Genomic DNA, 26,164 nt, shown 5'->3' with positions numbered 1-26,164 from the left:
GAAATTGGACGCAACGCCTAGCTCTGTAAAAAAAACAGAGTCCCCCCGGATCCGGAGCTTCAGTGGGCTGAACGGGGAGCTCTCGCTCTCCTAACCCCTGGAATTAATCCAGGGGTTTTCGGGGAGCTCTACCCTCACCCACCTGCTCTCCTCCCCTTCTTTTCCCGAAGGGGAGATTTTCAAGCCATTTGACAGCTGATTAACGCTGTCAGAATGGCTCAACGGGATCGCGGGGGCGGCGGTCTAAAAAGACCGTCAATGGCGCTGCGGAGCCAACCCTATTCTAGGGAATAGGAACTCCAGGTATAAAGGACTGTATATTAGAGATGTATAATCATTTTTGAGAAAATTATACATTATGTCAATCAGAATATGTCACAATATCACATCTTTGAAAAAAATGAGTGGACAAGCTTGGTGAACATTGAAAGCTTAGTTACCCAAGTTTTTTAATTAATCTATTTTCAAGCAAACATGTGTAAAATAAAACTGTACAATTCACTACACTGAAGGAAAAATGAAAAGCATTAAAAACAACAAAAAAATCAAAGACCAAAGGTTACATCTTAAAGTGAATTTCTTTTAAGTGAACTTGGAATATATTTGTAATTAAAGATTTTTTGGTCTTTTGAATGTTTTTCTCTTTTCCTTCTATGTAGTGAATTGTACAATTTTATTTTATATATGTTTGCTTGAAAATAGATTAATTAAGAAAAAAATTTGCCAGCCACTGGGCTGGTAAATCTGAACTTTGTCTTTCACTGATTAAAGAATACCTACCAGGTTTGCAGACCTTGTACACTTTGCTTAACAGCTGCAAACATCTATCATCTGTCCAGTCACACAAAGTCCTGGTCAAAATGTACAGGTCTGCTTCAGGAATGGGATCTTTAAAAAAATCACCTACAAAAAAAAAGTAAAATCTCATTAAGCACCATATCATCCAATTCTCGCATTCAAAATCAGAGCTTCCTAATCCAGTCTGCCCTTCCACCTGGTAGAGCTTCTTGTGCTTAGCAAGACATGAATTCAACCCACGTGGAAGGTTGCAGCACATCTTTACCTGCATGGAAAGTGACTCTTCTGAAGGGACTCTTCTGAAGGAAACAGTGTCTCTCGGATGCTTCCACTACTTCGGGGAGATCAAAAATGGTCACAGTGCATTTTGGATAGAGCGAAATCAATTCCTTAACTAAGCCACCAGTGTTTCCTTAAAGAAGAACAAAAACCTAATTAAATAACTGCAAAACAAAACATTGTCCAGCTTTCCTCCCAAAGCTTCAGCCTATTGTTTTTCTACAGCTGCACCTCAGATTAATTGGAATCCAATAAGTCCTTTCAAATTTGCTATGCTCTTCATATAATGGAAAACAATTACAGTACTGTTGGAGAAAGAGAACAGTTTCTTGCATCCCTAAAAGGCTTCCCAGGCAAATCCAGTTTTAGGATCTCTTTTTCCTCAGCCTACTGTTTTCTGATGACTTGTTTTTTCAGATCTCCTACTAACAATGAAAAAAGACAGGAGATGACTGTTTTATTTTCAAAATTGTCTTCCCTTTTCTAACAGTTGTGCCAATTTCTCCGCTGATTTTAATATCAGGTCAAAATGATCAGTTAATCCAGTTTAAGACAGAGGCATTTGTCAAAGTTTGGTTATTGACATCCCACAGTGGCTTTGATATAAGGACTTTTCCTTTGCCAATTGCAGTTGAATGGATTTGTAAGAGAAGCTAAGAACCCATCCAGCCCCTTTGTCCAACACGTGAAGAAGATGGCAAAACACTTGTGGTACTTACCACCCAGATCGCAAATGAGTGGGAACTGGGACAGGTCAAAGGCAAAAAGCACTTCTCTTCCTACCACAGGCCAAAGAGCCTTCAGGTAATAGGAAAACTCTTGCATCCTTTCCTTTGAGCTAGAATTTGAATTAACACTAGCAAATTAAGATCTCTAAACACAACTTTATAGATCAAGCACTTCTCTTCCTAGCCAAGGTCAAATTTCATTCATAAAATTTCAGAAGGTTTGTAACTCTTCCTTTAATCTAGAATTCAAATAAACACTAGAAAATAACTTTAATAGAATATGAATTCTGCTGTTGCTGCTCACGTTTTTATATATATGTTCATATTTGAATCATGGGAAATTGTATTTGCAATATCATTCAATGATTCAAGCCAGGATTTGGGAAAATCTGGATGTGATATATGAAAATAATCCTGCAATTTCAATGGACAATATTATAATGTTCTCGAAACATATCAGCCTTGTATAATCTCTGTAATTGCAGGCCTGTGTTTTGTACATTAAAAGGGAATGCCTGATCAATTAGATGTGTCATACCAATGTTCCAGTAGCATGAAAGAGAGGTTGAATATGGTGGTAAAAATGAATCAAGAGAAAACACTGACAGCATAAATATTAGTTTCTATATATCTATTAGTTCCCTGAGAAGTAATTTGTCAGACAATCTTTTTCATTGGATCTTTAGGCCTCTAATAAAATGGAACTTTGAGGAACTTCAAGCCTCAGAGTGTTTTTTCATTGGGGTGTTACTTGGAACCCCCACATAATTATTATATTTAATGTGTACTCACCACAATTACAATGAAGGATGTTAGTTTTACCTGTTAATCACCTCAAAAAAATTGCTTGAGGTGTTTCCAAGCATTGATAAAATCTGGTTTTTTCCTTCCCTAAAAGACAATTAAAAAAAAGAAAACTATAAAGAAACAAGGATAATAATTCTGGGACTTTCTTCTGCAAACAACTTGGTTAAAAAAAAAGTCTCCAGATGAAGGCAGTATCCATCCGATATAGAAGTATACCCACTTCAGAGGTGGGTTTCAGCAGATTCTGACCAATTCTGGAGAACCGGTAGCGGAAATTTTGAGTAGTTCAGAGAACGGTAGTAAAAATTCTGTCTGGCCCTGCCCCGATCTATTCTCTGCCTCCTGAATCCTAGCTGATAGGGAGGAAATGGGGATTTTGCAGTAACCTTCCCCTGAATTAGGGAGGGAATGGAGATTTTACAGTATCTTTCCCCTGCTACGCCCACCAAGCCACGCCCACCAAGTTATGACACATCCATTAAGCCACACCCACAGAACCGGTAGTAAAAATTTTGAAACCCACCACTGACCCACTTCTACACTATTGCCATTGACATGAAATTACCTATTTTCTTTTATTTATTTTTTACCACTGCACCGGGTTAAAGGAATATTCCGGGTAACAGAAACATGATTATGATTTCACTGTTGATGAATTTGTTACAAAAAAAAAATCCCCCCAATGTTTTTTGTCTTAAGGTTTATACTGGACCTGAGTAACTCAAATACAATAGAGCTGTTCCTAAATCAAGCTTCAATTGACCTCATTGCAGAGTTTGTTTGAGCTGTTGCCGCTAGTCTAGTAGCTGGCAAACAAGATGGAGGACGAAGACTGAAGTGATATTATTAAGGAATATGTTAATATTTTAACATTTTAAAACTCTTTAACACCACAAAGAAGTTTTCTGTTCAGCCTGATTTCTGCTCTTTTACTCTTTATGGCTTAGAAATTATTCTTTGGGTTTTGATTTCCCAGTTCCTGCTTTTAATTTTACTGTTGCAATATTTTTAGGATCAGACTCAATAATAATAGTAAGAGTTAAAGGATTAAATATACTTCCTTTTATTTACAATAGGCATTCTATATTCACTGAATATTCACAGATAGAAGCTGGGAAAAGGGTGAGGATGGCTCCTTATATATACAGTGGGTGGAGCTATATGAGGGAGTGGTGAAATATGAATACATTAAGAATAGAAGGATAAGTTAACCCCTGATATCCCATTCATATACTATTTACACATTATAGAATAAGGCATTTACATCTGACAAATCCCCCTCTAAATGCCGATTCGTTATGCAACACCAATTACATTCAGATTCAGGACAATACAATACATACAATTTAGAAGTTAAATATTTGTGCTGTTTAGAAGGTAAAGGCTTTGTCAATATGTCAGCTAATTGTTCTGAAGTATCACAATGCACTGCTTTAATAAATCCATCCTGAGATAATTGTCTCACATGTTTAAATTTTATATCTATATGCCTGGACCTTTGTCCAATGGCGTCGGATCTAGATATTTCAATGGCTGCTTTATTGTCTTCATGCATAACAAAAGGCAAAGCAGGTTTTTTCCAAACATCTGAAATTAAATCATTAAACCATACAAGGTTATTTGCAGCTTTGGATAAACAAACATATTCCGCTTCTGTCGTTGAAGTGGCTACTAATTCTTGTTTACCAGTATACCAGTAAACTGGACAGTCATTCAAGAGAAAAATATAACCAGATGTACTTTTTCTGCATGATGTGTCGCCAGCCCAGTCCGCATCTGCGTAACATGCAAGCTTTGGTTCTTTATTATCACTAGGTTCTAATACTAAGCAAAAATCTAGTGTACATTTCAGATATCTTAAAATCCTTTTAACAGCTTCCCAGTGATACATTGTTGGTTTGCTGACATGTCTGGATAATAAATTGAGTGGTAAGGCGATATCTGGTCTAGTCCAATTAGATATATAAAGAAGTGAACCTATGATTGATCTATAAAATGTGTTATCTTTGAATTCAGGAGAAGATTCATCAGTATTTCTAAGAAAATCAGTTTGCATAGGAGTATCACAAGGTTTGGCATTGTTTAAATTGCATTTATTTAAAAGTTCTATAATCTTATCTCTCTGAGTAAGTTTGAATCCCTTTCTAGTCTTATTAATTTGGACACCAAGATATTTGTTCACTTTGCCTAGAGATTTCAATGAGAAATGTTCATTTAACTTATTTACAAAAGTTTCTCTTCTCTCTTTGTGTTTTCCTATATACAAAATGTCATCTACATAAATCAACACAAATTCAGTGTAATCATCACCCTTTTTGACAAAGAAACAGTTATCAGCAGTGGTAGCATTGAAATCCATGGTCTTAAGTACTTTTACTAAACAATCATACCATCTTTTACCTGATTGTTTTAATCCGTATAAACTTTTGTTTAACAGCCAAATTTCATTTTTGTTGGTGTACTGACTGTGAGGTGCTCTTACATATATTTCCTTATCTAGTTTCGCGTGTAGATACGCAGTCTGTATGTCATATTGAAATACATCAAGGTTGAGTGCTGATGCTACCACTAGAGCTGTTTTAACACTCTCAGTTCTTACTGTGGGGGAATACGTTTCAGTATAGTCCTCCGGATATTTCTGTGCATAACCTTGTGCAACTAATCTAGCTTTGTATAGAGTATTGCCTCCTTCTAAGTTCTTAATTTTATATATCCACCTGGTACCAATAATTGTTTTATCTTTAGGTGCAATTGCAGGTGTGAATACATTTAATCCTTGTAAACTTTCCATCTCTTTCTTCATAGCAAGTTCCCATTTTTCTTTTTCTTCATGAGGAAGTTTTAACACATCCTCATATGTATTAGGTGTTATCGGTTCACCATCCATATGCATTATGTAATCTCTGTATTTATTTGGTGTTTGATTTCTGTTGTTCCTAATGGCTCTCTCAGGTTTGCTATTGTTATCATGCAAATATCTTGCTTCCTTTTTTGTTAGTGTGTCTGTCTTTATTTTGTGTTGGCTATTTGTCCAAGTTTTGGTTTTGCTTTTATATTTGTTGATATTTTGTTTTTCTATGGTCCCTTCCTCATGAGATTTTGTATCTTTGCATTTATTTGGAAATATTTCATTAAGATGTAATTTAGACCAGTTGGCCTGTTCATGGAACACAGCTGTTCTGGAAACTATAAATTTGTTATTATTATCAATGAATCTGTACCCTTTGGTACCAGTTTCATATCCCATAAATCTGAGTCTTCTGGATACGTTTTCTCCCTTCCTTCTCAACTGTTTAGGTATGTGTACGTCTGCAGTGACTCCAAATATGTGCATGTGTGCTAATTTTGGTTTCCTATTATACATTACTTCATATGGTGTCTTATTTACAATACTGGACCAGGTTCTATTTTGTGTGTAATTTGAATAATGTAAGGCTTCTGACCAAAATTGTTTGCTTAAGCCAGCATCCTCCAATGTGCATCTAATCATGGTTTGTAAAGTGGAATTTTTCCTCTCTGCAATCCCGTTCTGGAATGCAGAAAATGGACTGGACGTGTAGTGTAGCATTCCTCTATCCTTTAACCATTGGGAGAATTCTTTGGACATGAATTCACATCCCCTATCTGTCATAATTTGTTTTATTCTGATATTGTGTTGTGTTTCTATGCGTTTGTAAAATTCCTTAAATTTTTGAAAGGTTTCATCTTTGTGTTTTAATGTGTAAACAAACCCATAGCGGCTATAATCGTCTACTATTGTCAGGAAGTAACGTTTTCTATAAGTGATTGATGGAGTTAATGGGCCAACTAGGTCCATGTGTACTAAGTCAAAAATTTTGTTAGTTGTTCTAGTAGATTTTCTTGGCCTGGGACTAGTTTTTAGTTTTGTAGATTTACATACTGAGCATTCCAAATAATTTTCACAATTTTTTATTTTGACACCTTCTGCGTGTTCAATCATTTTTTGCACTACAGGAAAACTGGCATGTCCTAACTTCCTATGTAAGATGTGAGCACACTCATCATGAATTGGCTTACCTATTTTTGGTTTTTTTTCTTTGTGTGCATCTGCATGATCATGAGATATTTTACATTCATCATTGTCACTGTTGCTAATATTTTCATCATCTGCTTCAATACAATCTTCTATATTTGAATCAATGTTATGTAACCATTCTTCCTTTGTTATCAGATAAGGTAGGCCTCCTTTAATCATCACAGTGCCTACATTTATTTTATTCTTCTCTAAAGTCGCTTTTCCCTTTGAGAAAACTATATTAATGTCAGAGTCTCTACTTAGTTTTATGGCACTTAGTATGTTATGAGGTATTTCAGGTATTAATAATACCCCCTCTATTTTTCCTAGACCAGGCAAGGTTACGTTCCCTCTGCCTAATACTTGAACCTTTTCTTGGTTAGCTACCTTTATTACAAATTTATCTTCTGTAAATGAAGACAATATATTTTTGTTATTAGTGGTGTGATTAGTTGCTCCAGAATCAATAAGCCAATTGTTGTTCTCATTTTGTTGTATTTTAGTGTTGTCTTGTTTATTTAGTCCATTCAGTGAACCAGATTTTCTATCCTTTGAATTTTCTCTGCCCCCTCTATTTTCTCTGTAATTTGGTGGGCTTCTATATCTATGTTTATCTATGGAAGACTGTCTATAATTGTATTTGTTCCTATATTCTGACCTATGTCTTTCCTTTGAAATTTTGGGACAATCTCTTCTATTGTGTTCCCTGGATCCACAATTGTGACATTTAAGTGTTTCATTATATTTGTCTTGGAAAGCTACTTTCCTAAAAGGTTTGTGCTCTGTGTGATTGCTAGTACGATTTTTTCTTGAATTGTCTTCTGCTATCAATTTGTTGGATAGACTTTCTATGGATAAATATCCTAGATTGATGGTGTCTAAATGTGACATAAAACTATCCCATGATGAATCAAGTGAATTGATAATAACACTTTTCATTGTTTGGTCTGAAATCACCTCCCCCCTCAAATGCAGTTCAGCTCTTATTTTGTTTAAAGATATCAAATGCTCACTTATAGAAACCCCTGGTTTCACCCTAGATGAAAAGAAATCCTTAGACATTCTTGTGGTGGTGGCTACACTGTCGCTGTGAAATAAATTAAACATGCATTGAATAATTTCTGAAACAGTTAGGTTCGGTTTGATGCTATGATACATTGCAGGAGACACACTAGATATTATTAAGAAAAATGCCCTATGGTGTAAACAATCTATTTTTAAAGTCCAAGGTCTTTTTGGGGGACTAGTGATAAAGAATAGTAAATTTTCTTTCATAAATATAACCTGGAGCTGTTGATACCATTCTTGCAAATTAATGCCATCAACCCTTAGTTTTGGGAAGTCGCTGGGTAAGTTTCCCACATTATTTTGTCCATTACTTACAACCTGAGGTAGTCCGTGGTCTCGCAAGTGTAGAAAATTACAAAACGGCATGGGGATGCTCGCAACGAGTCTGCGCGGTTCTCTCGCCAGTTCATGTCTTCCCGGACCGTCTGCATAGTTTCGCGCATGCGCGTTGTTCATTTCTTCTTCGGCGTCGTCGTGGAAGGTTCTCTCCATTGCGGCTCGTCCGCTCCGCTCCTCTTCAGACGAGTCGGTCTCTGGTTCGGCCTTGGGAGTTCTGACGACGGCGGCTGCTCTTCTTTTTCTTTTGGGGGCGTAGGCATTTGCTTCAGTCTGTGGTGTAGGACGGAATCGACAAGGCTCTCTGGGCTCGGGCGTCGTCGCTCTCGACGTCAGGATGGGAGCGGGCAGGTCTTGAGGTGTCGGCTTGCTCGCTCGCTTCTTCGGTGGCTCTTTGGTAATTTTTAGTTTTGGCCCAAATGCAGCAAAAAGCGTTTTCATTGCTGACTTTACTTGGGATCTTGTTGGGTCATCTTCACTTTCTGTTTCTGACTCTTCCGATGAGTTTGAATCCTCTTTTTCATTTTCGTTGTCTGATAACGTTTTTCGCGCCAGAAATTTTGAACTGAGCATTTTGATTGGCTCTGCTTCGCTCATCTCGGAGGTCTGTTGAAACCAAGATGGCTGCCATTCAAAATTTCGCGCCGGAGCACATTTTTTCTTCTTCGTAATGACTTTCTCTGCAGTCGTATTACTCACTATTTTTGTGTCTTTAAATTTCTCATTAGTGATGTTTTTCTCTCTCGCTGCTCCGCTGTTCTTTAGCATTTCTTGGAGGTTCGCGATGAGGCTTTCATCATTCTTCTGGCTTTTTAATAGTTTTAATATTTCTGACCTGAGTTCGTTATTCTCTATTTCGATTTCTTCCTGGTCATCATTTTCATCTCTTATTTCTTCGTCTTCAGTGATGTATTCTTCGGATTCTCTCGAAATTGCGTTTGTGGATTCGTTGATTATTTTTTGTTCTGTTTCTATTTCTTTGCTGTAGGCCCTGGTGTTGGGCCTATCTTTCTTAGACATTTTTAAGTTTTTTATTGAGTCAATTAACCATCCTCTGCTACCAGTTTGTTGCAATATTTTTAGGATCAGACTCAATAATAATAGTAAGAGTTAAAGGATTAAATATACTTCCTTTTATTTACAATAGGCATTCTATATTCACTGAATATTCACAGATAGAAGCTCGGAAAAGGGTGAGGGTGGCTCCTTATATATACAGTGGGTGGAGCTATATGAGGGAGTGGTGAAATATGAATACATTAAGAATAGAAGGATAAGTTAACCCCTGATATCCCATTCATATACTATTTACACATTATAGAATAAGGCATTTACATCTGACATTTACTTTAACTGAAATATGCCAGTAATGATCTAGGGCAGGAATCCTCTATCCCTAGTTTGGAACTGGGTCACGTGAGTGGTGGATAAGTACTTGCAGTTGTTCAAATGGAGTTGCGTGTACTCACACATGTATCTGCCACTTACATGGAACCATTCCCTCTCTCTTCTCCCTGCTGGTCTGCCAAGCATATACATATTTAAATAATAATTTTTATGTACTAGAAAGGTAAAGTTTTATACTTTTGACATAAATCATAAATATAAATGTCATTGACTTTGTCTAGCCTACACAATAAACAATCTGGGTAATCACCAAATAGTTTTTTTTTTAATTAATAAAAACAGATTATTAAAATAGTTCAATATTTTTATCTTATATCTTTGAAAAAACAGCTACATATGATTACATTCGCTAACAAATCTGTTATAACTGCACTATAAGCATTCCTGTTTACAAAAAAATACTAAAAAGTAATAAACTTAATTGTTTTCTTTATCTTATGAAATGATTCCAGAGGATAGCTATAAGTTTTCTTTTGTTATATAATCATTGTTACTGTTGTTTGGGTTCAGGTTTTTGTTTATTTTCTATTCCTGTTTCTCTGAACAAATTACAAAGTTATTGCAACTGCTCTCTGATTTTTATTGGTGGAGTTAGTTAAAATGGAGGGAGACTATTGAGTCACACAATGGCTGTTACTAATGTACTCCTCTCACTTTTAGGCAATCAGCCAAGGTGAACTGATTCTGCCATTGCTGGTATATAAAGGTGTAAATTAACATGTGTTAGTGAATCAAAACGTCATTTTCAAAAGGCAATTGGACTTTGTTTTACCTAAGAAAAACATTTAATACAAATTTAATAATTATCATCAATTAATTGAGATTTGGTTAAAGCTATGAGACAGTTGTACTATATGTGCCTTATATAAGACTGACACCAGTGGTGTAAATCTCATGTTTTGAAAAGAGACCCTAAAATAATCTGTATTGGTGCTACTGCTTTACTCTCCTAAAAGAGGAATAAGAAGAAATCATTTCATCTGAAAACAAATAATAGAAATCTTAAAAGAATATTCAGTGATGATGCTTCAACAGCAATATATTCAAGCAAATAAATGTGACAATGTCAGAGTATGAATATTCATAGCTGGAATAGACCTGGTAACAACTCAACCAATGGGAACTGTTTGGAAGTTGAAACAGTATTAGTTCGTATGGGCCCATAAGAGACAGTTTGGAGTCTGGGAGTGGCTTAGACTTGCTGAACTGTATGTAAGAGTTGGTTTGGCCTCTATTGGATGCCTTGTACAATATATTAGCCTCTGTATTGCTATACTCTGTAATGAATTGTTTCTATGAACATGGCTTCTGTGTTCCTGATATTGTATGCTGAATTCTCCTGTATGGTATTGTATATAAAGAAGTTTCTTATATAATTTGAATCCTGCTGAAATTCATTTAATTGTGTCTGATTGTGTGCTGCAACAAACTCTGACAGACAATGACATCATCAACATCCAGAGTGAGAAATACATGCATTTTGGGGGGGGAGACTAGAACAGGTGTATCAAACTCAAGGCCCGGGGGCCGAATCCAGCCCGCAGGGTGCTTAGATCTGGCCCTCAGGGCCGTCCTGGAAACAATGAAGGACTGTCCCACAGTGCCTCTGCCAGTGAAAACGGAACTCAGGAGGGCTGCATGTGGCCTTCCCTAGCTCCGTTTTCATTGACAGAGGGTTGCAGGAGGCTGTTGCAGCCAAAAACGGAGCTCAGGAGCCCGTTTTCTCTGGCAGAGTGCTCGGGCCACCACAGGCGCCCCTGGCACAAGTGATGTTGAACTGGCCATGCCCATTCTGCCCCCCCCAAGGTCGAACACAATCTTGATGTGGCCCTCAATGAAATTGAGTTTGACACTCCTGAACTAGAAGCTTGCTATTAAGATGCCCTTTAATGTCTTGTCTTTACTTTACAAGTCCTAGCTGGGCTTCTTTACCTCACTGCATGTGGCAAATATTGCATTGATGGATAGAAGACTTCAGAGATGAATTTGATAGAATTAAACTGAGATTTTGGGCTCGATTTGCCAAGCTAAAGATTGGCAAAGTCTGTGTTTCCATAAAGATCTAAAAAAAAAAAAAGCAAAATAAAATTAGTATCTTTCAATTCCCTCATACATGAGATTTTTTAAACTAAAAGAAAATTATGCTGTATTTCTCTCAAGTGCATCATAATTAAAACCAGATTGATATAGTTGCTAAAGCATCAGGCTAGAAACCAAGAGAATGTGAGTTCTACTCCTATCTTAGCCAGCTGGGTTTCCTTGGGCCAGTCACTGTGTCTCACCCTAGGAATAAGGCCAAACAAATAACAAACCACTTCTAAAAATTCTTGCCAAGAAAACTGCAAGGAATAACAACAACATTCTGTTCAAGTGCAAACAGTCCTGATTTTTAGGGGAAAATTATTTCTGATGAGTCCCTGAAGCAAACAAGAAATTCCAAAACATGACTTTCTATATATCTATTGCATTGTTAAATCAATATTTTTCAAAATCACCTGTTACCCAATAAAATACAGTCAATGCATTTGTAAATTACAATGTTTTTCTTGACAAATGTGTATTTATATTTGATTTGATTTGATTTATTAGATTTCTATACCGCCCTTCTCCCGAAAGATTCAGGGCGGTGTAGAACCATATATAAACACATATAAATATACAAAATTTAAAACAACTTAAAATTGAATATATAAAAATTTGGCCCATAGATTAAAACACACCTACACCCATTCTAAAATTTGTATTAGGCCAGGCCAGCTTGTTGGAACAAAAGGGTCTTCAAAGCGCGGCGAAAGGTACGCAGGTCGGGGATGAGACGAATCTCAAGGGGCAGCTCATTCCAGAGGGCTGGTGCCCCCACAGAGAAGGTTCTCCCCCTGGGTGTCGCCAGTCGGCATTGTCTGGTCAACGGCACCCTGAGGAGCCCCTCTCTGTGGGAGCGTATTGGCCGGTGGGAGGCTGTTGTTGGCAGCAGGAGGTCTCGTATATACCCTGGTCCTAAGCCATGGAGCGCTTTAAAGGTGATGACCAACACCTTGAATCGAGCTGCATTGGCTTCCGGTGGACTTCCGGGTGCGCTTCAAGGTGTTGGTGATCACCTTTAAAGCGCTCCATGGCTTAGGGCCAGGGTACTTACAGGACCGCCTTCTGCCACCAATAGCCTCCCACCGGCCAGTTCGCTCCCACAGAGAGGGCCTCCTCAGGGTGCCGTCGGCTAGACAATGCTGGCTGGCAACCCCCAGGAGGAGAGCCTTCTCTGTGGTGGCACCTACCCTTTGGAACAATCTACCCCCAGAAATACGAGTGATCTCCGACCTCCGGACCTTTCGTCGGGCCCTAAAAACTCATCTCTTTCAGTTAGCCGGTCTCTCTTGATTTTATGATTTTATGGTTGGTTTTAAATTTTGATATGGATTTTAAATTGATAAATTTTAAACTATGGGCCAAATTTAATTATTTTAAATCTATTTTTAATCGTATTTATGTATAAATGTTTTTATTTTGGCTGTTCACCGCCCTGAGTCCGAAAGGAGAAGGGCGGTATAGAAATTCGAATAATAAATAATAAATAAATAAATAAATCCCACTCGGAAGACCACCGGGAGCCAGTGCAGCTCGTGCAGGAGGGGTGTTACATGGGTGCGCTGAGTCGCCTGCATAACTACCCGTGCAGCCGCATTCTGGACCAGTTGGAGCCTCCGAGCGCTCTTCAAGGGGAGCCCCATGTAGAGAGTGTTACAGTAGTCCAGGTGAGACGTGACGAGGGCATGAATGACCGTGCACAGGGCATCCCGATCCAGAAAGGGATGCAACTGATGTATCAGGCGAACCTGAGAAAAAGCTCCCCTGGCCACGGCCATCATATGATCTTCCAAGGACAGCCATGCATCCAGGAGAACACCCAAGTTGCGAACCCTCTCTGACGGGGACAAGATCTCACCCCCAATAGTCAGCGATGGAGTCAGCTTACTATATCGGGATGCCAGAAACCACAGCCACTCGGTCTTGGAAGGGTTGAGTCTGAGCTTGTTCCTCCCCATTCAGATCCGCACAGCCTCTAGGCACCGGAACATCACATCAAGGGCATCATTGGGGTGGTCCAGGGTGGAGATGTACAGCTGAGTATCATCAGCGTACTGATGGTACTTCACCCCCAAACCATGGATGATCTCACCCAGTGGCTTCACATAAATGTTGAACAGAAGCGGTGACAGGGCCGACCCTTGTGGCACCCAACATATAAGGCGTCTCGGGGTTGACCTCTGCCCCCCTGCCAACACAGACTGCAACTGGTCGGAGAGAAAAGAGAAGAACCACTGCAACACAGTTCCCCCCACCACCAACTTTTCCAACCAGTGCAGCATGATACCATGATCGATGGTATCAAAAGCTGCTGAGAGGTCTAATAGGACCAGGACAGAGGAACAACCCCTGTCTATAACTGATCTAATTATTATATTGCATGATTTTTTGCATGATTGCAGAGCTATATCCAAAGCTCTGTGAGCTGTTTCTGAGCTCTTCTTCATAGCTGTGTTCCTACAGTCACTGAGGTGGCACAAAGATATGTCGGCATCCTTGGCATCCCATCACAATAGAGTGTATTGGTGCTCAGCAACAAGCTCTGTGAATACACCTGAGTTTGCACTGTTCTTATGGAATACTTTAGAAATTTCCCTCCAGGGAGGAACCCGATACCCTCCACCACCCCACAATGGCAATGGGATGCAGTTGCAGCTGGACAATTGAATCCTGACTAAACTTTTTGGTTTTGGCATCTGTCAATCCTGGCCAAAAGGATTGTCTAGTGAACCAGGACAGGCTGTTCTTCTCTCATGTTTAAGAAAGCACCCCCAACACATACATTGCCTCCAAAAATTGATCTACAGTTGGCTGACAGAAGCTGAAAGTCTGTGCAACTTCTGCTGGTTGAAGGAAGAGGTGACGGGCAAGAAACTCTGGTGATTATTTAGTATTTAATATTAGATAACACAGTATCAATAGTTACTCACATACTTATTGGCTCTACATGCATGTAAATTAGGTTTAAGATCAGGTATTTTCATAACAGAGATGTTATTATTTACGATTAATGTTAGTATTATTTTTAATTTATTGTATGTCTATTGCTGGTTGATGACCGTAATAAAATTTTATTCTAAATTCAGTATCAATAATAGAAATCTTCAGGTTTCTGAGTTTTATTCTCTCCCAGGACTTGAACATTAGAACATCTAACATTAGAACAATCATTAAAAACACACAATGAAGAATGATCTGCCTGTGTCAATTCAGAAAGCTCAAATTGCCCAAGGATCTGCTGATACAGCAGATACATTATTGAGTCTGTCATTTGTACCTCAATAACTGTCTGGTTTGTCACAGCAACCAAACAGGACAGGTACAGACTTCAATGGATAGTTAGAACTACATAAGAAATAATTGCAACCAGCCTGCCTTCCATTGAGGATCTATAGACTTCATGAATCAGAAAGGTGGCTGAGAAAATATCTACAGACCTCTCTCATCCTGGACATAAACCGTTTCAACTTGTCCCCTCAGGATGCCGCTATAGGGTATTGCATGCCAAAGCAACTAGACACAAAGATAGTTTTTTTCCCTCCATGTTATCACTCTGCTGAACACCTAATTCCCACAGCACTGTCTTAGGACTAAAGATATTTACCCATGTAGTAGGCTGCATTGCTATTATCCTTCTCGTCTTCTCATTTCTCATCTTTTCATCTTTCCTACCATCTTTTCATATAGGTATCTTATGATTTATCACTTGTATTTTATGATTAATTATTATAACTATGATCATAGTTTATGATTTATGACCTATCACTTTGCTGTTTATATGTACACTGAAAGCTTATGCACCAGAGAAAAATTCCTTGTATGTCCAATCACACTTGGCCAATAAATAATTCTATTCTATATCACTTTGCTGCAGTGTGTCATGGACAATGAAAATAATCTTGGGAGACAGGAGGAAGAGCCCCACCTAGGCAAAGGTCTGAGAAGTCTGAGTCCAAAAGAGGGAGGGGGTAAAGAAAGGGCTTCAGAAGGGACCCTTACTTGATTTCTGAAAAGGGAGATGGAAAGTGTTTTCTGTTACTTTAACTTTATAATAAAGATAATAGATAATAATGGTTAACCATTCCAGTTGCTTCCTGCTTCTTACAGGATTACCTTTGCCATCCTTCCACTCCAGTGTCAGGAGCTTTAACCCCACACAGGCCTCCAGCAGTCTCTGCATCCCGATGGGGCTGGTGCTCAAACATTCAGCAACAGTTGTGGAAGACAGTCAGGGCCGGATTTAGATGAAAAGAGGCCCTAGGCTATTCCACTTATGAGGCCCTTTCACCTATAGTGAAAGTGTAATTTTAATTTTGCTAACAATTTGAATGTAGGCCCCTCTTGATCTTGAGGCCCTAGGCTGAAGCCTAGTTAGCCTATAGGAAAATCCGGCCCTGAAGACAGTTGTTCCCTCGATTCTCTCAGGAGATCAAAGACACCCAGCTCACAGGCAGTTGAAATGACCTAGGAAGAAGCAAGAGGCTAGGGTCAAAATTCATGGCATTCCTTTCAGTTTCCATCCCCACCAGCTGTGGGAGCAAGAGGGGAAAGGGCATATGTAGATAACAATTTACTCTGTGTTGAATGTGGTTGTAATAACACCCATAAAACAACTAATATTCCCCTCTTCTTAAGTTCTGCACTTGGTTCAACTTATTTGTAGAGTTTCAGGCAAAATTTACACACACATACAAACAGATAGACACATTGAATGCTTTCCACAATTTGAGGCGACCAGATTTATTCATCCTGGGCTCCACTTTCTAGAAGGAACCTTTCAGTTTTGAGGGCTACAGGGGCCACGTTTGGTGAGAGGTTTAGCCATTGAGAAGGGAAGTCAGAAAGAGTAATATCCTTGGTGGAGTAGAAAGGGGGACAGAACAACAAGTACCGCATCACACTATTGTTTTTATACCACTACCGTTAAGAGATATCCAGGGGAGGGAAATTTCCACTAAAGAAAGGTCTCAACTGCTTGGCCACACTTGTGCTGAGCCCTCACGAATAACTTGAAACTCGTTGAATGTTTGCCAGATGTGGGTTTATTCTCGCTACAAGCTGGCTACAAGTCAAGCTGAGCTTTACAAATTCAAAGTTGGTGCTGAGAGCTTATGCCTCTCAGCACCCATTTTCAAAGCAATGCCACACCCCTACAATCGCCTAGGAGCCCGGCGTCGGCTTTCTCAGCTGTTCTGTGGTCTGGATCAAATGAGCCGTCTGCTCATCGTTCCTTGCTCTTCCCAATGTCATCTGACAGTGCCTGGATCCCAGCCTGGCCCAATCCGATAGATCACCCTGAAGACCAAAAACTGTCTTCAGTTTTTGCTGACCCATAGCCCTCCCATGTCCCCTCGCTGCATTTCGTTGCATCAGGTCTGTTTGCTGCCCACCCGGGTTTCCCTCACTTCTGCATTCTCGGCTTTCATCTGCGGCTCGTGTGTTGAGCGGCGTACGCGGCTCAACAAAAGGAATGTCAGATCCTAAGTGGCTGAGAAACAATACATATAATACAGGAGCAATCCATCGTGGTACCAAACTTTTATCTCACAAAGAAGACAATAATTCTTTAGGAAAACCCTTAGCTAGTGTTTTATTTAAAATTTATTTAAAATCATTAAATCAACAGAAGAAGAATAGAAGCTGCCTTCTGCTATAGTAAAAAGACCAGAACTATCGCCAAAACTGAACACTTTAACAACAGAATAATCAGAGAAGCCATCGAGATAGAAAAACGCCCACACAGCATGAACAAACGAGACGATACCTCCTGCCTACCAGCCATTTGGAAACCTGCCCTTATTGATAAACGAGTCCCTAACATGACGAATGACACCAGACCCACACTCACGAGAACAGGATGTCACCACCACACATCCACGCAGAAAGCAGACTCAAACCCACACTGATAATGAGCCACGACCAAGGACCAGAAGCCAGACTGCAGCTGCATCATTAGCCACTTTAAACCCCTCCAATCCATACATGAAGCAGACTGACACCCACCACGAAGAGCCACAAACACGAAGCCAAACAACAACAACGCAGCTCACCAGCTCAAATCCCCCTGCAACTCAGACTAAGCTGAGCACATCCAAGCCCCCACCCAAACAGAACACACCCCCAGCCAATCAGAGCACAACCAACCCCCCAGCCAATCAGAGCACAGCCAAGCCCCTAACCAATCAGAATACACCTCCACCCAATCAGAACACAGCCAAGTTCCCACCCAATCAGCTCACACCCCCACTAGCAGTTAAAAGGAAGAGACAGCTGCGATCTCACATTGCTCCTGGAAGCACGAAGCCGAGAACACCAGCCTGAAGATGACGAATGAGACTTCGTCGAAACGTTGCCAAGACACTTCCAATTTTACGTGGGAGAAGACCCGAATAACCAAAGACCTACATACAAACACCCGCGAAAACCTGAGAAAACAAATATATATATATATATATGTGTATATATATATATATATATATATATATATATATATATATATATATATATATATATATATATATATATATATATATATATATATATATATATTCATACAAGATCTGCAATACAATGAATATGAGTTAATCTACTTCTAAAGTATGGTTAAATAAAATTTTGTCTGATGCAATCTCACCCATTTTAATTTCTGATTGATACAAGAAGAAGATATTTGAACAAGGGAAGTAACTTACCAATGTCCAATAAAGCAAGTCTGCTCAGAAGATACAACAAAGAATTTTTCAGCCACTTAATAGCTGACTCTTTCATTACAATATAAATGTTGGTATTGTTTTTAGAACCATTAAGAAGCTGCAAAGTTGAGGGTCCTTTGTAGTTTCAAAGTTAAAATTAAATATTTGCAAGTATTACCTGTTATGTCCTTATAAGGGCATCTGCTGGGGGATTGGCTGATTCCACTGGCGGGAACTTTAAATAGCTGTCATTGGCTGGTGGGCTTGCCGGAGCCGTATAAAAGGAGGCTCGGCAGCTCAGCCGGCAGTTCGCTTTCCTATTTTTTTATATTTTTTTTTAATTTGATTTATATGCCGCCCTTCTCCGAAGACTCAGGGTGGCTTACAATGTGCTCAGCAATAGAAATAAAGTGCTGATCGGATTATAGCTGAGTTGCGTCTCTTTTCCCTGTGCCGATCTAACACTGGTGATGAAGGACGAGGAAAGAACCGACAGCAGATCAGCGGGCACGATCGCCACCACCACCCAGAAAGAGCTGAATCACTGAAGCGGAATCGCCAAAGCTGAGTCACAGAACCATGTCCGGACCACAGATCTCGCTGGCTCCGTTCGATCCGAACCAGGAGAAATGGAAGTCTTTCATGGTCCGATTCAGACAATTCCTGGCAGGCAGCGGATTCACCGACCTGGACGACAACAGTAAGAGAGCCCTCTTCCTGGCTCACTGTGGCTCCGGGGTCCTGGAAATGGCCATGGACCTCGTGGCACCGAGAGACATCGAGCTGATGCCATGGTCTGAGCTACAAGAAGTCCTTCAGGAACATTACGCCCCATCGAGCACCCCATTAGCCAACCGGTTCAACTTCCATCAGCGGAACCAGCATGACAGTGAATCAGTCAAGGACTTCGTATTGGCACTCCGGAAAATCACAGCGAGCTGCGAGTTCGAGAATGTGGACATCCAGCTGAGGGACCAAATCGTCTTTGGGATGAGGGACAGCACAGTCCAAAAGAAACTCCTCAGCCGGAAGAAAGTGTCCTTAAAAGACGTGATTGAAGAAGCCACAGCCACCGAATCGTCCGACAGAGCAGCAGCCACAATGCGGAGATCCAAGGGGATCCACAAGATCCACAGGGATCCCCAACAATCTTCAGACGAGACCACCACTGAGTCTGAATCTGAATTTGAAATGGCCGTCCATAAGGTCACAAGACCCCAAAGGCGGGAAAAGCCTCAAGATGGCAGCCGGGAGGAATGCTGCGCCAGCTGCAACGGGGACCATCCATGCACCAGATGTCGCTGGTGGGATTCGACCTGCAGGCGCTGTAGGAGAAAGGGCCACATCGCTGAGGCATGCAAAGCGGCAGAACCAGTTTTAGAGGCTCCCGGGACCACGGACTGCGAATACCAGAGGTCATCCAAACAGTCCCAATACCCCCGGCGAGATGGAGAGAGCCACGCATAGAGCAGAGGGATCCATCAGACCACTATAGCGCACGCCCCTGCCAAGGGATCCGACAAGTTCCACGTTACTGTCCACGTGGAAGGGACACCAGGCCCCATGGAAATTGACTCAGGATCGCCTTACTCGATCATAGACTGGGGGCAGCTGAAGAAACTCAAGCCGCAGCTATCCAAAAGGCACCTCGAGCCGCTGCAAGCAAGACTGGTGGATTTTGGGGGCCATTCCATAGGAATCTTGGGGAGGACCATGATCAAAGTACAATTCAAAGACTTTGCAGGGGACCTACCCATTGCTGTCGTGAAGGAGACCCGACTGACCCTTCTAGGAGTGGAGTGGTTCAAGCCCCTAGAGCTCACCATTGGCGGCATTAATCAGATCCAGCAGAATGCACTCGACCAGCTCCTAGATGACTTCAAGGACGTCTTCGACGGGAGCCTAGGTAAATTTCAGGGGAAACCCATATCTTTCAATTTAGACCCAACAATCACTCCGATTAGGCTTAAGCCCCGCAGAGTTCCTTTCGCCCTCCGGCCTAAAGTTGATGCCCAGCTAGACAAATTAATCGCCCAGGGCATTCTGGAACCGATTGATCATGCTGCATGGGAGACCCCCCATTGTGACCCCAATGAAGCATGATGTATCTGTGCACATCTGCGCTGACTATAAGTGTACCATTAACAGGGCACTACAGCAGAGCGCATACCTCGTACCAGTGGTGCAACATCTGTTGCATTCACTTGGTAGCAGGACAATATTCGCAAAACTGGACCTGGCCCAGGCTTACCAGCAACTGCCAGTCGATGAAAAAACTGTGGAGGCACAGATCATTATCACTCACAGGGGCGCATTTAAATGCAACTGTCTCAAATTTGGAGTCAGCGCTGCCCGGGCATCTTTCAATCGATGATGGAACACCTTCTACAAGGCATTCTAGGGGTGGTGCCATACTTCGATGACATCTTGGTCTCCGGCCACTCCGAAACCCAACTAATGGAATGGCTCAGGCTTGCCCTGCAGCGGTTTCAGGCAAAGGGTCTAAGAGTCAGGAGGGACAAGTGCATCATCAGGGTCCAGGAGGTTGAGTTCCTGGGCTACCTAATTGATAGCACAGGCATCCACCCCACCAAAAGCAAAATAAAGGCTATCCACAAAGCTCCAGCCCCCATAAATAAAACGGAGCTTCAAGCTTTCTTGGGACTACTGAATTTTTACAGTGTCTTCTTGAAACAGAAAGCCACCATTGCTGAACCACTCCATCGACTCTTGGGGAAGGCGGTCCCTTGGAAATGGGGAGAGGAAGAAGAGTCAGCTTTCCGAAAGATCAAAAGACTCCTCTCTTCAGACAGCATCCTCATGCAATACCCTGAGACACTCCCCCTGTTTCTAACCTGCGATGCCTCGCCATACGGAGTCGGGGCTGTCCTGAGCCACTAGCTGCCCAACGGAGCAGAAGCCCCCATCACCTTTTTCTCCAAGACAATGTCCTCGGCGGACCACAATTATAGCCAGCTGGACAAAGAAGCCCTAGCCATCGTAGCTGGCATTAAGCGATTCCACGAGTACCTTTATGGAAGAGCTTTCACAATTGTCACAGATCACAAGCTGCTGCTGGGACTCCTTGCTGGAGACAAGCAAACTCCCACCTACATGTCACCAGGATGACACGATGGGCCATCTTCCTCTCCGGGTATTCCTACAAGATAATCCACAGACCCGGCAAGAACATCTGCAACGCCGATGCCCTCAGCAGATGTCCCGTACAAGAACCAGTGGTAGACCCGGCACCCACTCTTGGGCTGTACCACATCGATGACAACCAGCTGTGCCCAGTGTCATCCACACAGTGGCAAATCACACCCAGAGGGACAAAACCCTCAGGCAAGTTCTGTCCTAGATCTTGAGGGGCTGGCCTACGGGGAGAGTGGGCGAAGAATTCAGCCCATTCGCGTGAAGGCAACAAGAACTGTCCACCATGAAAGGCTGCCTCCTCTGAGGTGACAGGGTGGTGATTCCCCACACCCTGCAGAAAAAGTCATTGGAGACCCTGCACAGTGGCCATCCGGGCATAGACAGGATGAAGGCACTGGCACGGAGCTATGTCTGGTGGCCAATGCTGGACAAGGATATTGAGGCTTGGATCGCCAGATGTGACCCGTGCCAAGCGACGAGACCGGCGCCCCCGCAAGCCCAACCGATGGAGTGGGAATCTCCCAGCAGCCCATGGTCAAGAATCCATATCGATTTCACGGGGCCAGTGGATGGAAAGTTCCTCCTCATCATGGTGGATGCATTCTCGAAGTGGCTGGAGGTAATAGCGATGCCAACCACCACGACAGAAGCCACCATCAAGGCACTACCCCGGCTGTTCACGACGCACGGCCTGCCGGACGTCCTGGTGTCGGACAACGGCCCGCAATTCACATCAAGACCATGGAAGCCTTCTTGGCGGAACAGGGCATCAAGCACACCCTCATTGCCCCATACAGACCAGCTGGAAACGGGCAAGCGGAAAAAATGGTGAGACTCACCAAAGATATGCTCACCAAAATGGGTGCAGGGGACTGGCAGGAAAAAATTGACAAGTTCCTGTTCACCCAACACATTACTCCACACTTGACCACCAAGAAAAGCCTGGCAGAACTCCTGATGGGGAGATGGCTGCGATCACTGCTAGATCGGCTTCACCCCCAATACAATCCACAAAACAAACTGAACAACTCATAGCCACCGCGGAGTTTCGTAAGCAGAGACCTGGTCTTTCCGCTCAAGTTCCAGGGCCCGCCGAAGTGGATGAAAGGTCAAATCGGAAAAGTGACCAGTCGGAGGTTGTACGAAGTGGAGCTGGACGACGGACGAACCTGCAGACGGCACATAGACCAGCTCCGGAAAAGGTGGAGGGAAGTCAAGGAAAACCACCCTGACAAGGTAGGCCTGCGCCACCCCGATGAGGTAGGCCTACAACACCCTGACGGGGTAGACCTCCAATACCCCGATGAGGTAGGCCTGCAACACCCCGACAAGGTAGGCCTACAACACCCCAAGGAGGTAGGCCTGCCCCACCCCAACGGTAGGCTGGCACCAACATGGTGGCCGCGTCCACCCCAGTGAAGCAGACGAGGTAGACCGGCACCAACCCAGCGCGACGGGCAGTCATCTCGCCAACAATGCTGACCGGCGATTCCCCAGTGGAAGGGACTCCCACCACCACGACGGGATAGACCGGCGACAACCCAACCCGGCAAGCCTACACCGACCCGGCAGGGTAGGCATCCGCCACCCCAGCATGGGAGACCTACACCACCCCATCAGGGAAGGCCTACCCGACCCCGACAAGGTAGGCCAGCACCACCTAGGCGGAACCGGCCGGCAACAACCACAGCTACAAGCGGGAGCACATCCATGGGGCTGTTCTGCCACTGCCGATGGCGAGAGACCCAGAACGAGAGGCAAAGAAAAGGGAAAAGAACCGAGGGTCCTACCGTGATTCAGCTGTCCAGTCCGAGCCAGAGGCAAACGCCAGGAACCAAGCATCCATCATCCTGGCTGGGAAGAGGGACCTCACCGACCGCCCAACAAGGCCCCGCACACTCAACGGCCGAGTCCCGGGATATTCCGCCACAGGGACGGGAGAGAGAAGGAGCCCAACTCGTCTGGAGCAGCTTTGATGAAAGAACTGAACCTCGCAGGTCAGGTAGGACTATTAGCTGCCCCGCCTACCTGCGTGATTATGTGACCTACGTCGGCCATGGATTGACTGACTAAGAACTAGGAGGGGAGGGGTGTTATATCCTTATAAGGACATCCACTGGGGGATTGGCTGATTCCACCCACAGGAACTTTAAATAGCTGTCATTGGCCGGCTGGCTTGCTGGAGCCGCATAAAAGGAGGCTCGACAGCTCAGCAGGCAGTTCGCTTTCCTATTGAAATAAAGTGCTGATTGGACTATAGCTGAGTCACGTCTCTTTTCCCTGTGCCAATCTAAAAGAGCCTTGGTAGTACAGTGGTTTAATGCACCCTGTAATTAACACAGCTGCCTGCAATTTCTGCAGGTTCGAATTTTACCAGGCTCAAGGTTGACTCAGCCTTCCATCCTTTCTAAGGTAGGTTAAATGAGGACCCAGTTTGTGGGGGCAATAAGCTGACTTTGTATAAATATACAAAAGTATGAAGGCTATTGCTTAACGCATTGTAAGCCGCCCTGAGTCTCCGGAGAAGTGCGGCATATAAATCAAATTAAAAAAAAAAACATTATCCACCTTACTTTGAAAGTTATAAATGAATGCTGGTATCCAAACAATGTTTGAATATTTTCAGTTTCCTCTATTGCACTCATTGTTCTTGGTTTTTCTCAAACCCAAGAAGACACTTCTTTTGTGAAATTGCTTGTTATTCCTGGGTGTAACAATTGCAAAATTTCAGCAACATATTGTTCCAGAGTAAAAGGTAGAAAGCATTATTAAAGAGAAAACAAAGAGTCACATAGAAGGTTTTGAAAAATCCCTCAGCAAAGACTATTGATTAAACTTAGCTGTTGTGGCTTTGGAAGACAGTTCAGAACTGAAGAGGCTTCTTGGCTGAGAAGCAAAACAAAACATTTTCAAAGGGGTGGTGGGGGGAAGAAAGACCTGTTGCCTTTTAGAAAAAGTATCTTTGGGGCATCTGTGACCTGGATGATTGAGAATCTCCATAACCATTACACTCAAACCTGGATTCTCTCTGCTATCATTAAGTATTGGTGTTTATATATTCAAGTAGCCTTCTAAGAAGCATTTAAGGCACACTTTCTCTGACTAAGAGGACATGAACAAGATTCAATTTCAGTGGCCATTTTAAGCCTCACTCTGGCTGCTGTTAGAACAACTGCTCATAGGCATTGTGCACTTCAGTACTAAAGTGAAGAAGTACATCCCTCCACTGATTAATTTCATTTTATGAGCTTGAAATTATTTACGTTTTCCACATTATTTATTGTGCACAATTTTTTTATTTCTCTGTTATGTTCACCAGTAGAATGATGACAATCTGGTGTTTTATTCTTTTAAAAAATGTTCACTGATGTTGATGAAAATATAGGTCTTTTTCAAAAAGGCTTTTTGAAAAAGAAAATAGGGTTGCCAGGTTTGCTTCCAAAAAATAGAGGACAAGCGGGGGGGGGGGGGGGGTTAAGTAGTAAAAAAATAAAAAAAAATTACAATTAAATTATATATTTTCTTACAAACATTTTAACATGTATTAAAATAATCACTTCAAAACTTTACTTAAAATTCAAAACAGCAAATATATTATAATAATATGTAAAATATTAAATTACATTTTACTTTGCTGTCGTGTGTATTTTTTATTTGACTGCGCAGCTGTGATCAATTCTTTGTGTTTAAGGAATAATTCTTTAATTTCAGTACAACGTTGAGAAATATTAAAAAATATACAAAGTTCACTTCGAACTGATACAAGCGGTCGGTTACGTTTGTCAGTCCACAAATTTCCCATGACGCTGAAAATTCGTTCAACGTTTGCATTTGATACCAGAATTGATGCACAATACTGGAACAGTTTCAGTAAACTCAGAGCTGGCTCTTTCTTGAAAAAGTATGTCTACTTACCAAGGAATGAATCGCCCTGCAGATGAACATAAACTTCTTCTAAGGCAGAAATTTCATCGAAGAGAGTGTTGGGTGGAAGTTCTTCTCGCCATGGTAATAATAACCAGATGTTCGTCATTTCTTCTAAAGCTGGAGGATTATTGTGATCAATTAGATTGAAACAACTTAGCGTCTCATATACTGAATCGGTGAAATTATACCACTTTTCTAGGTACGCAATGGCTCTTTGATACACGTTGATGGCTTCTTTCTTGAACTTTTACATGGCATTCTCAGGCAAATGTTTTTTACGTAAGGCAAATAAAACTTTCATTCCAAAAAACTGCTCATCGTATTTTTTTTTGCAAAGAATCTCACAGCTTACACATGATAATGTGAAGATCACATGCAAGAATTTTCTTGCTTTCCAGCTTCAGTAGGGTGTCTTGCATTATTGACATGAAGAAGTGCCTGAAATATAAATACAATTCTGAAATTGTTGGTTCATCGTCCTTTGCAAGTTCATTTTCCTGATCCGAAATAAGGTTCCAGATAACCTTATAGTACTCATCAGATCCAAGAGAAATAAAATACGATTTTAGAGGTATCCAATTTAAAAGAAGTCTTTCGACCGCTTTAAACAAACTTTAAACATTTTCGATATCAAAAGATAACTGCTTTAATGCATTTTTTGCGCTGTTGTGTAAAATGTGATTATTGCAATGAGCATTCGATCTTTGTCTCATTCTAACTTATGAAAAAAAAGACAAAACGTGATTCTCCTATCCTTATTCTCTTAGACTATACAGCTTTAGATTATGTACCATTTCATCATAAAGCTTTTGAATAAAAAAAATGTCCACTATTTTGTGAAAAAAAAT

The 26,164-nt window shown here is 41.7% G+C and overlaps 1 pseudogene; it reads right to left on the bottom strand.

The window, feature by feature from the left end:
* Positions 1 to 501: 501 nt before the first annotated feature.
* On the bottom strand, positions 502 to 24,034 carry LOC132710386 (acetylserotonin O-methyltransferase-like; annotated as a pseudogene).
* Positions 24,035 to 26,164: the final 2,130 nt, after the last annotated feature.

Source organism: Pantherophis guttatus, chromosome 5 (genome assembly GCF_059756535.1).
Source record: "Pantherophis guttatus breed Tessera chromosome 5, ASM5975653v1, whole genome shotgun sequence".
Taxonomy (NCBI): domain Eukaryota; kingdom Metazoa; phylum Chordata; class Lepidosauria; order Squamata; family Colubridae; genus Pantherophis; species Pantherophis guttatus.
Note: the sequence above shows the minus strand (reverse complement) of the source record. Positions and strands in the feature narration are given on the sequence as shown.